Below are 11,780 nucleotides of genomic sequence, written 5' to 3'. Positions count from 1 at the left end.
AAAGTGGGAGGGCCCCCAGTAGTAACATGAAGCCCCCAACCATGACATGACTTTTAGGCAAATGGGTCCACTAAGGAAAGGACAGAATTAGCAAAGTATTAGGCCCTACGGGGAACACCAAACCACAGATTTATAATCTAGAGGAGAAAAAATAATAGCACACATGAAACAACCTGGAAATGACAACAATAATGAAGCCACTGTTAGACCACTGGGCAAAAATTCATAAAGTGGAGGAACAAATTTCCTTGCCTTTTGAAGAACTAACTTGGAACTTAGGAAGTCCAGGAAGTATTGGTGTGTTATAGGGTAATTGCTACTAAGCTCTAAAGACAGAGTAATACTTAAGTTTTTGTTTTTGTTTTTAAAGCCCATACCTTTAAAACATGGCATGTGGAAATTTTTGACCCTTACCCCGTGGTTTCCATTTACGGTTCATTTCTGGTAACAACTGTACATTTTTGGTTAAAACAACAGTGATGACAACTTCTTATTTGTCTTTGCAGCTGTCTTTCCCACTCAGTGTCCATGATGCATTGCTGCCAGCTGATTTTTGTGGCCAACACATCGTACAGTAACTGCCCGGTGAGCCACACTCTGTACAATCCTCTCTCCCTGAGCACATGTGACATCTGTGACTTGCTTCTAATCAGGAGAATATGGCAACAGTGAAGGACTGTCACTCCCTTCATTAGGTTACTATCTACAGATTTATCTATATCTATGCATATCTATAGCTATGTAACTCCAACTTTCTTGCACACACACTAGAGAGATCCTTTTTGCTGGCTTTGAAGAAGTGAGCTGCCATGCAGTGCAAGGCCTTTGGTAAGGCTCAGGTGGCAAGAAGCTGTAGGTGGCCTGTAGGACCTGAGTGTCCTTAGTCATTTATCCACAAGGACATGAATCAGATTTAAATTCTTCCCAAGCGGGGCTTCCAGATGAGATTGCAGTGTGGCTGACCTCTCAACTGTAGCCTTGTGTGATCATAAGCAGAAGACCCAGTTAAGCTGTGCCTGAACACCTTTCCCATGGAAACTGTGAGACAATAAATGTGCATTGTTTGAAGCCACTAATTTCGTGGAAATTTGTTTTACAGCAATAAACAAATGTAATGTTGTTAGGAAAAACACCACTCTACGTATCCATCAAAAACCTTCAGTACCTTTTCATTTCCTTTGGAATAAAGTCCCAAGAGCCCATAAGGGCATTTGAGGCCTCTCCTTATCTGACCTTATTCTATTTTTCCCATGTCATTTTTTATTACTGAGTTTAGGCTGAATCTGAGAAAGACTATATCAACCTCTGAGAGCATTCCAGGGCAAATATCACCCATTGAAGGAGTCCTTCACAGGGCAGAAATAGCAAAGTCTTAATACCACAGTTTCCCTTCGCATCCCCTTGCTGTCCCCTGTACTTCACTTCCAATTTCACTTTCTGTTTATTCTACCTGTTTCTATACATTCATGGTTTACATTTCATATATGTTATACACACACACTCACACTCATATTTTACTTTTCATATATGTTACATGCATACACACAGTTGTTTTTCATTTCAAAACTAGCAACAAAATTGTTTTCCTTTCCCAATTCTTCCTATTCTAAATCCTATCCACTTTTGTAGACCTCTGTGGAATCTGATGTGATTATCCTTCCTCACCTCAACCTAGAAGCAACTCGTCTTTTTTCCACGACTCCTTATGTACTCCTTATTTCTCATACTGTGCTATATTATAGGCTTATATCTTGGGTGGGGGAGGATTTTCCATTCTTTCCAGCTGCCCAAACACTTTCCAATTTTGAGAGAATTCCTTTTTTTTTTTTAATTTTTTTTTCAACGTTTATTTTTATTTTTGGGACAGAGAGAGACAGAGCATGAACGGGGGAGGGGCAGAGAGAGGGAGACACAGAATCGGAAACAGGCTCCAGGCTCGGAGCCATCAGCCCAGAGCCCGACGCGGGGCTCGAACTCATGGACCGCGAGATTGTGACCTGGCTGAAGTCGGACGCTTAACCGACTGCGCCACCCAGGCGCCCCGAGAATTCCTTATTTTTTGAGCCTTGGTGGGAAGCACAGCCTACTTTCCTCTATAGAACTGAACTTGCCAAATTCTTGCTTTCTCGGCTCTGCTTTCAGTTAAGGTTCAATAAATATATGTTGAACCGAATGTTTTGGTTGTGCAAATCTTTTCAGATTTTTATATAATTCCTCCAGGTGACAGGAATGAATAAATTATTTATTAAAAAAATATACTCAGGATCAGCTTACTGAAGGTACAAATCTTAACTTTCAGGAAGGTTACACATGGAAAACATATATACGTGCATATAAAAATGTGTGAATTTTTCTGAACCAGAAGAATTTTATTCCTTTTGAATATTTATTTTAGTTCTGCAGCTCAGGAGATTACACGCATTTATTTATATATAGACTTTGGCAATACATTTTGTAAACTTGGCAGAGAGGGGCCAGAGTGTTAGTAGTCAGAAAGCTTCTCACTAGTCTTCCTATTGACCTTTTATTCCTAGGAAGGTAGTTGAAACACAGTAATTTTGTAAAGTTTAATTAATATTTGTTGAATGAAAGTCAGCTTTATCTAGGAGAGATGTTTTATAGATTTCCTTTACAAACCAAACAAGCTTTAATGAAGTCTAAGCTCGTCCCGTGGTAACCATTCTGTGCTTCCTATATTTCCAAATAGTTCTTGTAATTTGTAAAGGAGATCATGAACTTAACAGTTTAAATGTATTCATCATCACAACAGAGGAAGTGAGTATATGGAACCAGCTGTCCAAGGAATTAATTTCTTCTATTTAACACAATTTCCCTGCTCTTCCCTTGCCCCCATGTGTTTGGAAGGCAGATAAAGTTGAGGAAAATTGTAGAATCCCAATTTGCAGTATAAGACAATTTCAGAATTGCTGATTTTCAAGGGTTCTATTGACTTCCCTGGTCAACATTATGATTTAGTTTTTCTCCTAGTGGCAGCAGAGCTGGTCTGTACAAATAAACAGCATATAGGAAACAACACCCAAGACCTAAAGAATGCTAAAAGGCCTAGTGAAGGAAGAGGGGGAATGCCCCCCAGAACACTGATGGGTCTGCGATGTGTTGCAGGGAGGAGGATTGTCCAAACTGGAAAGAAGGGAAGGGGGGAAGGTTGTCATTTGCAAGAATTATAAACTGACAGAAAGCCTTTTGACCAAACCAATTCCTAGCTCTCTTTTGATATATTAGCAAGGAAATGCTCCTGTCTCAGGGAGTTGTTTCTGCCCTGTTCTAATCCCCTAATCCCCTGCTTCAGACCCATCCCAATAGGATTTCGCTGTTCAAGGTTCAGTCCAAGGACCAGCGGCAAAGGACGTTCGTTACCTGGGAGTTCATTAGAAATGGGGGATCTCAGCAACCCACTTCAGACCTACTGAATCAGAAACTTCATTTTGACAAACTCCCCTGATTCCTACATACATTTTACTTCTGAGGATTGCAATAGAATTCTTGTCCTATAAATCCATTAGTGAGGTTATGAAGAAAAAACAAAGCTATGGAATGAAAATCTTTTGTCTTTTTAACATAACTGACCATTGGCCACCAGCATTGCACCAGTTTTTCCCTTGGCTGCTGTTCATTCATTCAACAAATATTTGGGAGGAAGATAGGCAAACATAATACATAACTAACATTTATTGAGCTCGCTTAACCTCCTAGACACCCATGAGATTATTATGCCCACTTTTTTATGTGGGGACATAGAGGAGAATAAAGAGAAGCAGCATCATGCCCCAGATGACATTAAGAGTGTGCAGTGGAGCACCCGGGATCCCAATACAAGCCTCTGTGAATGCAGATCTCACGCTCCACTAGGCTCAACCGCCCACACGGTGTACATTCATTCCCTCTCCTCTACAGGAATGTTGCACAAGGTCAGACTTCCGTAGCCGAGCAGCAGAGTTCCTCCTCTGGCCCTCTGCGTCGTGGGCAACAGCTAAGTTCGAGGTCAGAAGGAAACAGTAACCAAATTCCAGAGCTAACACTTTCTAAGTGTCTGGACCGAGTCTCGGGGGCGGAAGAGTAAACTTGCGACATCCTGGGAACACCTAGACTTGCCATTTCATTCTTCCCTCCATCTTGGTCCTCCCAGCATGGGAATTGGAGGCGAGATGAGAGCCTAGACCAGACTTCCCACGACCAAAATGGCGGCCGCGCACTCTTTGCCCAGAGTCGACAACCCTAGCCTCCGTTCGGTCTCCATGGTGACGCGGTCAGCTTCACCGGCTCCAGCCTAGGCCAGGCAAGTATGGAAATGGTGATCATTTCCCTCCCCCTCGTTTTTGCGACAGTTGCAGCGAAAGTCACGGCAGTTGGGTGTCAGCTGATTTACTGCAGCGGCGGCGGTGGCGGCGGCGGCAACTGCGCCTTGCAGCCTCGGTGGGGACACGCCGGCTGGGCTCGGGTTGCGGTCCCCAAAGGTTTGCCTACGCTGATTTGAGCACCCCACATCCTCCCCACAGAACGTTCTCGCCTTGTCCGCCTTTGCTGGGGCACCCGCGGGCGGTGGGACAGACAACATCGCGGCATGAGATGAAGCTGTGACAGGTAAGGGGGCTTTCCAGCCACCCCAGGGGGAACGTTCCCCCGGCGTGGGATGTGCCCGCGACGTGGAGGTCGGCGGCCGGGGGTCAAGGGTCACAGCCCGTTCTGAACGTGGGCGGTGCCAGCTGTTCGAGCGCTGCTGATGGAAGTTCTGTTCTTTGCCGAGCTTGCAGGTTCAGGCCCATAGCTAGGCGCGTTTGCCTGGAGCGGGGGTTTTGCCTGGGGTCTTTGGGGCTCCTTGGCCTGGTGTATGACATTTGCTTTTGGTGACACTGGCTTTGGTCATGAGATGGGACCTCCCTGCCCGCACTGCCAACGTAAACGGAGTGAGGTGGTTTGTGATGATGGGTGGGTGGCTACTGACGGTGCTTTTGGGTAATGTGCTTGCTTTGGGGGTAAGCACGGTCTCTCCTGACCTAGCGGTACTCCTCTCTAGTTTGTTCTTGCCTAAGGTACTGTCGTCTGTTACAGTTTCATTTTTGAGGTGCCACCTGCTCGCCCTCATCCCTTTGCCATCGGACTTGGTCTGAGGATACCTGCTACTCCCACTGACTTTTGGGTCCCAGCGTTCTGTATGTTTGGAGTCAACGCTGCCTTTGATTCAAAACTTTACTTTTATGTTTTGAATCACTTGCTTTGGCAGTTTCTGAGGTTCTAGGCAGAATTTGCTTGTTCTTATAGTTTGAAATTATGGCAGGTACGGTTGCGTCTTGACCGCGTTGGCAATTTTGGGATGCTGCTGATTTTAGGATTCATTGAGAGCTACAGCTTGCTTTCATGGTAACATTTGCCGTAAGCCAAAAAAAGGCAGGGTGTGACTCTTTCAGATGATGTTGCTTCGGACTTTATGGATAAGATGGCAAGAATCACATGTTGTCTAAGAGAAATTGATTGACTTGAAATTTTGGTGTAACATACAAATTTTCTTGCTTTAGTGGCAGTGGAGGTGGAAGCCGGTTTAAAGGTAAAAATAATGTATTGAAATACCTTAATTTACAAAGAATCAAAAACTTCCTTGATTTCAGTGAAAATAACAGGTCTTAATTATTTCAAATTGGGAAAACAGAACGTACATAGATGGTAAATCCCTCATTAATTTCAACAAGAGATTATTACGGAGACATTCATTTGATTAAATGTCTGTATTTTAAAAACAGTCCAGAGCTCTACCTAACAAAACTAGACTATACACTTTATTTTTTCTTATTGCCACCTATACGTAGCTAAATATTAAAAGATCTTGGTGATTAAGTAAATCTAAAGGACTGGGCTTTGCTTTATTTGAGTATCATCGAAGGAACTTAAATTTTGAGTAGTGAGCCTTGTATCTTACAACTTCCTTTTATTTCTATCTTGGATATAAGTTCTGTTTTGAAGCAATGTAAGTGGAGTGGTTTATCCATGTAACGGGCTTAACGTTGAAAACTTGAAAGTAGTGAGCTAGTTTTAATGCCTTTGTCATGAGAGCATTGAGCCTTAGTAGGGTGCTCTGTTAGGTATGAGCCCTTAAAGTTTGTTTTGGACCTCAGGTGCAGAGGATTGAATGAATCATTCTCAATTCACTGATCATCATTGACTGTTCAAGGTGTGTCTCCTGGTTTGTTTTTTTTCCCCAATCATTGTCTTTTATTTCCAGTTCCCACCCCATTCCCTTGTTCATCAACCCGTCGGAAGCCATTTTAGCATGTGTGATACGTATCCTCCTGTTTGTAGGTGTTATTAAGTATATATTGTCTTGGGTGCCCACATTTTTAATTTTTAGGCCTATCATGTTATATATTAAATATTATATATCATATATGCTGTATAATATCGTAAATTGAAACTTTTTCTCCTTACCACATTAAAAACAAATTTTTTTAAATGTTTATTTATTTTTTTTTTTGAGAGCGACAGAGACAGAATGCGAGTGGGTTGGGGAAGAGAGAGAGAGGCACAGAATCCGAAGCAGGCTCCAGGCTCTGAGCGGTCAGCACAGAGCCTGACGCGGGGCTCGAACTCGTGAGCTGCGAGATCATGACCTGAGCCAAAGTCAGCCGCTCAACGGACTGAGCCACCCAGGCGCCCCTCCTTCTTACCACATTTTAAAGAGCTATTCGTGTCACTGTCCCTTGCATCTGACTGTTGCAGAGTGTTTCAGAGAGTGTATCTACTACAGGTTATCAATCTGCTCTCCCATTTGTGGATACCCATTTTACCTTTATTTTCCCTCTTCTACAGACAATGCTGTATAATAAACATACATCTGAGACCTCTATGATGCTCTCTTTTTTATTATTTATTATTTCATTTTTATTTTTTAGCGAGAGAGATTGAGAACAGGGAAGAGGAGCAGAGAGAGAGAATCTTAAGTAGGCTCCATGCTTAGCGTGGAACCTGATGCGGGCTCAATCTCACGACCGTAGGTTTGTGACCTGAGTCAAAATCAAGAGTCAGATGCTCAACTGACTGAGCCACCCAAGCGCCCTTATGATGCTTTCTTTGAGATCTATATCCAGGAATGTGATTTCTGGATCATAGTGCATTCTGCATTCCTATGTTTTATCAAAGGACTGCTGGATTGTGTTCCAGAACAAACTGCAACGGTCTGTACTCCTGCAGAAAGTTCTTGAGCGTTTCTGTGTCCTTGGATCTCCCTGGATGCTTAGTGTTATCCAGTGTCCTAGTTTTTCCTGGCACTAATTGATACAAAGTAAAATCTCATTTTAAGTTAACATTTCACTGTTACTAAGGAGTTTGAGCATTTCTTCATGTGTATTTTATCTTTTCGTTTTCCCTCTTGTAAAATTGTTCATCTCTTTCTCATTTTTACTTTGAGGTTTCATTCCTTGTTAATCTGCAGAAATTCCTTGTATTTCCTAGATACTGGTCTTTAAAATATTTTGAGTGTTCTTGTTTCTATTCTATCATTTGTCTGTAACATTTTTCCTGATGGGTTTCATTGAACAGAAATCTTCAATTTTGATGTAATCAGATTGCAAAAAAATAGCCTTCTGGTTTGTGCTTCGGGGGTTTTGAGAAGTGTTTCCCCAAATTTTATGTCATAAAGTTACTCTTATGTTCTACTAACTTTATAGTCTTCTTTAAAATGTATAGGTCTTTAGTGCATCCAGTCTTTTTTTTTTTTTTTTAATGTCACAAGGAAGAGATCCAGTTTATTTTCCATGTAGTGTGCCAGTTTTCCTAGAAGCATTCTCTCTTTTCCCCTTACACAAGGGATGCTACCCTTATTGTAGAACGAGTTCTCTTACATACTCTGAACACTCTATTCTGATCCTTTGGTTTATTTCTTTGCTCTTGCTGTAATATCATGGTTTTCACACAATGCTTTGTATTATTTTTCTTTCTCTACATGAATAATTCTTCCCATTTTCTCTTAGTCTTGTTTTTTTTTTTTTTTTTTTAATTTTTTTTTCAACGTTTATTTATTTTTGCGACAGAGACAGAGCATGAACGGGGGAGGGGCAGAGAGAGAGGGAGACACAGAATCGGAAACAGGCTCCAGGCTCTGAGCCATCAGCCCAGAGCCCGACGCGGGGCTCGAACTCACGGACCGCGAGATCGTGACCTGGCTGAAGTCGGACGCTTAACCGACTGCGCCACCCAGGCGCCCCATGAGACACTGACCTAATTCTTTTTTTTTTTTTTTTTTTTTTATTTTTTTTTTTTAAATTTTTTTTTTTCAATGTTTATTTATTTTTGGGACAGAGAGAGACAGAGCATGAACGGGGGAGGGTCAGAGCGAGAGGGAGACACAGAACCGGAAACAGGCTCCAGGCTCCGAGCCATCAGCCCGGAGCCTGACGCGGGGCTCGAACTCAGGGACCGCGAGATCGTGACCTGGCTGAAGTCGGACGCTTAACCGACTGCGCCACCCAGGCGCCCCTCTTAGTCTTGTTTTGAAATAATTGTAGATCACAGGCAGTTGCAAAAATAGTGCAGAGAGGTCTGATTTCCCCCAATGGTTACATTTTATGTAACTTCAGTCAATTCCCCCCAGTGGTTACATTTTATCCAACTACAGTACAATAGCAAAACCCAGAAATTGACATTGGTGCAATGCCTGAACATGGTTCTATGCCATTTGATCACCTGTGTACATACCTGTAACTGGCACTGTGATCAAGGTAGAGAACTATCCCATCATCATGAAGATCTCCTTCCTGCTATACCTTTTTAGTCAAATCCATCTCCCTTCAATCCCTAACCTCTGGTCACTAATCAATTTTCCATCGCTATAATTTTATCGGTACAGGAGTGCCATATAAATAGAATTACACAACAGAAAGCTTTTTGAGATTCAGATTCGTCCAAATTGTTGCATGAGGTAATTTTTGAGATTCATCCAAATTGTTGCATAATTTGAGTAGTATTCCATGGTATATATGTACCTCAATTTGTTTAACCATTCCCTGGGACGTTGGGGCTGTTCCCAGTTTTGGGCTATTACAAATACAGCTGCTATGAACATTTTTGTACAGTTTTTTTTTGTGTGTGTTTGGATGTAAAGTTTCATGTTTTCTGGGATAAATGCCTTGGAATGTGATAGCTGGGTGGTATGATAAGTGTAAGTTTAGTTTGTGAAGAAACTGCCACACTGTTTTCCAGGGTGGCTACACCATTTAACATTTCCACCAGCCGTGTATGAGGGATTGAGTTTCTTTGCAGCCGTGCCAGCATTTGGTATTATCACTATATTTTTATTTTAGCTGTTTAGATGTGTAGGGATAACTCTAGGGCACCTGGGTGGCTCAGTTGGTTAAGTATCCGACTTCGGCTCAGGTCATGATCTCACAGTCTGTGGGTTCGAGCCCCATGTTGGTCTCTGTGCTGACAGCTCAGAGCCTGGAGCCTGCTTCAGATTCTGTGTCTGCCTCTCTCTCTGCCCCTCCCCTGCTCATGCTCTGTCTCTCTCTGTCTTAAAAAGAAAAAACAAAAAACAACGTTAAAAAAAAAAAAAAAGTATGGGGTTAGTGAAGTTTGTAGGTTCGTTCCCATTTTGTCCCCTTCATTGTTGCACTTTATAAAGAGTTCATGGTCTTAGCTATGTGCATGCCATTGATCACAGGCAGAACCAACTGAGAGTTTTCCTACGGCCCAGTGAAATCCTGTTATCAGTGAGGATACCTTATGTCCCTACTTACAGATAATATGATTATGATGTCAACTTCGAATTTGAACCCTGTGCTTGTGGTTCATTTGCCTTGATCTGTATCTGATTACTTAAAGCTACTTTGCTGAGAAGACCACAAAAATTTTTGTTGGAAGAAGTCCTACATCATGACTACATTCAGAAAGTCCTTGGCCAAGTGGAGTTTTTATTTCTTTTCTATTAACATATATATTGTATTCATGAAATATCAAACACTTCAAATAAAATTAGGCATCTTTTCCAAAATGTGTTGGTGATGTTTAATGAACATGTAGGTTTTGTTTTGTTTTGTTTTGTTTTGGCTGATAGTTGCTTGGGTTAATGGAAGTCAGAAAATGATGGAATAATAAAAAGTTAGGGCACTGGTCAGTTTAGGGCAGAGAAAATTGCTCAAGTGCCAATGGTTATTCTGCAGGCTCTTTTAGAATAGAAAATTACTGGAAATACATGACTTTTTAACCACTGTCTCCCATTCAGCTTAGCAATTGTAATTTATGACCTTTCAAGCTCACTGAAGGTATTTTACTAGCGTTTTGCACATACATATTTCTTTCTGAATGTTGGTAGTTAATATATGTCAGTGATAACAGACTGCTAGAGTGTGCCAGTTACCTTCTGTTCTCACATTCAAGTTATTTATTTGGCTGTCTTCCTTAAGAGCTCTTCTTTTTTCTAAACATTTCAAATATAAACAAACAGTAAAAACCACCATTAGGGGGAGTGAAAAGTTCACACTAATAAAAGATCACTTTACTTAGTTTAAGAAACAGTTTTCTGACTCATTAACAGGCCTTCGTGAGTGTAGTGGTGATTAAACCATGTCAGCTAATTAGCTGCATGGGTCCTACGACATGTCTGGTTGTGTATGTGTCACAGATAGAATAAAAGAGGAACAGCCTGCAGCTGAGGAAAAACAGTATGTTAGCAGGGATTTGACTAGGGGGACTTGTATTAATTGTTGCAATTATTATAGAAAATTAATTGATTAGCAACTCTTCAGTGAAATCCAGAGCATGTAAAATCAAGACGTATTTTCATTTGCTGATGGATACAACTCTTTTTTAAGCCAAAGCTAATATACTTTATTCACTTCTTTGTTCGTGTATTCAACAAGTATTTGGGTGCATGCTACGTGGCAGAAATTCTGGGCACTGGAAATACAGTGTAGAACAAAACAAACATCAATCATCACTTTCAAGTTTACATTATAGTGGGAGAGCCAGAAGAGAAATAAGCAAAACGTTTGGTATGTTAAAGGATTGTAAGTGCTCTGGAGAGACAGGATAAAATACTGTTAGGATGCTAGATTTTGTCATTTCTGTTAGTTGGGAAAGGGCTCGCTGAGAAGAGACCTGAAGGGGGTCAGGGAGTGTGCCCTGAAGACCTGCCTGGGGGACACTGTTCTGAGATAAGACCCTGCCTGATGAGTTGAAGAAAACCAAGAAAGAGTCAAGAGCGGATGAAGAGAAAGCATGGGAGACAACAGCAGCCTCATTCATGTAGGATAGGCAGTTGTATAATTTGGCTTTTACTCTGAGCGAGACAGGAAGTCATGGGAAGAATTCCGAGCAGATTCGTGATGCGATGTGATTAAAAAAAAAAAAAATAGCGTCATTCTGCATGCTCTGTTGAGATTGCAACAGGAAAACAGGGGGACCGGTTGAGAGGCTATTGTGTTATTCATGGTGGGAGATGCCAGTGATTTGGAGTGGGGTGGTGGTAGTGAAGGTGTAGAGGAGTCTTACGGCTCCGGATAGAGTACTTTGAAGGTATTACCGGTAGTGGTTTTTTTCTGATGGTGTGGGGTGTGGAATGTATGTGAGGGGAGACTCAAAGATGATTCCAGGATTTTGGCCCGTGGACCTGTAAAAATGGAGTTGCTGTCAATGGAGATCGTGAGGATTGTGGGAGGCACAGGTTTGGGCAAGAAGACCAGGGACTCACTTTTGAACAGGTCAAGTTTGAGAAGCTAATTGGCTATCCAGAGGGAGATGTTGAGTAGGAAGTTGGATATGTGAGTGTGGAGTCA

General features: G+C 41.8%; 1 protein-coding gene across 3 annotated transcripts in view; it reads left to right on the top strand.

The window, feature by feature from the left end:
* The first annotated feature begins 3,984 nt into the window (after nt 1-3,984).
* Nucleotides 3,985-11,780, top strand: part of WDR7 (WD repeat domain 7) — a 361,817-nt gene continuing 354,021 nt past the window's right edge. For 2 of the 3 annotated variants that reach the window (XM_030292360.2, XM_030292357.2), the window contains exon 1: nt 3,986-4,602. The gene's annotated coding sequence lies outside the window, so the exon portion shown is untranslated. Of the gene's footprint in view, nt 4,603-11,780 lie in introns of all 3 variants that reach the window. The other variant, XM_030292358.2, reaches the window with a different exon arrangement.

The sequence above is a fragment of the Lynx canadensis genome, chromosome D3 (genome assembly GCF_007474595.2).
Source record: "Lynx canadensis isolate LIC74 chromosome D3, mLynCan4.pri.v2, whole genome shotgun sequence".
In the NCBI taxonomy this organism is placed as follows: Eukaryota; Metazoa; Chordata; class Mammalia; order Carnivora; family Felidae; genus Lynx; species Lynx canadensis.
The sequence above is the reverse complement of the archived record's forward strand: the minus strand, read 5'-3'. Positions and strand labels throughout refer to the sequence as shown.